We start from the raw sequence: 2,295 nt of genomic DNA on the forward strand, positions 1-2,295 counted from the left end.
GATAGATAGATAGATAGATAGATAATAGACAGATAATAGATAGATAGATACATAAATAATAGATAGATAAATAGATCTCTTATATATCCTTCAACCAGATTCTCAATGCTATCTTTTTCCACATTTGTTTTATCATTTTCAGTGTTTATAAATAAAATATTGATGGGCGTGGTGGCGCACACCTGTAATCCCAACACTCGGGAGGCTGAGGCAGGAGGATCGTTGTGAGTTTGAGGCCAGCCTGGGCTACAAAATGAGCTCAAGGCCAGCCTGAACTGCACAGTGAGACCCTGTCTCAAAAAGACAAAAAAAGGGGCTGGGGACTTAGCTCAGCGGCAAAAGCACCTGCCTGGCAAGTGCAAGGTCGTGAGTTCGGTTCCCGGTACCGGAGGAAAAAAAAAAAAAAAAGGTATTATAATTACACTTGTGCATATAATGTACTCTCAACTTCCCAGTTTCCCCTGTTCTCAGGGTGACCTGCCAATATCAACTTTTTACCCACTCAGTGCCTGTTACTATGTAAGTGACCAGATCTGGTGAAAAATCACACAACATAACCTCCAGTGGGACCTTAATTCTGCCTAGGAAGCAGCCTAGACCTTCAGCGTCCACTCCCTTGCCCACTGTCTGGTTTCATACTTTCTCAACTCCCACCTCTGCCCACCCAGCTCACCAACCCTGTGCCCCTCTCTCGGTATGCCAGCCCCCTTGGCGGTAAGGAAACACACAGTGCGGGATGCCGCGTGGCCAGGTGTTTACGGGAGTGATCAGTAGAGCTGGAGGCCCATGCAGTGGTACAGCTGCACCTCTCAGAAGAGGCAGTAATTGCTCCACTGGGAAACTGAGTGTGGGTGCAGCTCTTCCTGCTGGGAGAAAGGGTGGAGGAATTTCCTTTCTCCACGCCATCCCAGCTGACTCAATATTTAAGCAACGCAAATTAGCTCTCAAGTTGCCTTCGGAGAGTCCTGCCTATTGCACCTTGCTCTAACCTGGCCTCTCTCAGCTGAAGGCATTGCTTCATACCTCACTGAGAGAGCTGAAGCTGTCATAAGAAAACTGCCACCGAGGAAGCGACCTTCCACCAAAGAAACAGCCATAACTCCCACGCGGTTAGTCTGAGGCCAGAGACTCTTTTTCTTCTGCTGCTTTGTCAAAGGATTTGATTTTTAATAGCTTTATTGTGATATAACTGACATACAGTAAACTGCACGTATTTAAATTACAATCATCTTTCAATATGCTCTGGGAATTAGTTCCTGGACCTTTATTTTACCTCTACTCAGATTCTGAAGATGCCTTATATAAAATAGCACAGTCCCTTGCATAAAAAGGGTTGCATATCACCCAAACACATCATCCAGCATGACCTGGACCATGTCTAGATTACTGATATATCCTTTTTTCTTTTTCTTTTTCTTTTTTTTTTTTTTTTTGCCTTTTTGAGACAAGGTCTCACTATGCAGTTCAGGCTGGCCTCAACCTCACTTTGTAGTCCCAGCTGGTCTCGAACTTGCAACGATCCTCCTGCCTCAGCCTCCCGAGTGCTGGGATCACAGCTGTGCGCCACCATACTTGGCTTTTTTTTTTGGGGGGGGGGTCTGGATTACTGATAATATCTAATACAATGAAAACACTATTAAAAAGTTGTTATGTTCTTTTTTTAATGGAATAATGACAAGGGAAAATGTCTGTTCATTTCAGGACAGATAGAATTGTTTCTGCAGAATATTTGAAAATATACTGAACCCACAGATACACAGGGCCACCTACCTACAATTTGATAAGCACGATGAACGCATACACGTGTGGAATCATCACCCCTAAACATTTTCTTTTGCCCTTTGTAATCTCTCTGTACCTCCCCACCAGCCCCATCCCATCCTCACCTTCCCAGGTGTCCACTGATCTTCTTTCTGTCACGAGAGAGATTTCTATTTTCCAGAACTTCATGTAAATGAAATCTCACTGTGTGTGTTCTTTTTTGTTTGACTTCTTTCATTCAGTAGAATTATTTTCAATTCATCCATGTCGTCTCTCACATCCATCATCCATTCCTTTTTGTGGCTGAGTAGTGGTCCATGATGCAGACGTACCTCAATATGTTTACTCGGTCACATTAACGGACATTTGAGCTATTTCCAGTTTGTGGCTATTGCAGAGTAAAAATAAAACATGCCGAGTGATTCTGGAAACAGAGGAATGGCTCCTCTTGGATCTACCTTCCCCGAATAGCAACTATAAACTCCCCAGAATATATATATATATATATATATATATATATATATATATATATAT

This window comes from Chinchilla lanigera, unplaced genomic scaffold (genome assembly GCF_000276665.1).
Source record: "Chinchilla lanigera isolate Chin_1 unplaced genomic scaffold, ChiLan1.0 scaffold00154, whole genome shotgun sequence".
NCBI lineage: Eukaryota > Metazoa > Chordata > Mammalia > Rodentia > Chinchillidae > Chinchilla > Chinchilla lanigera.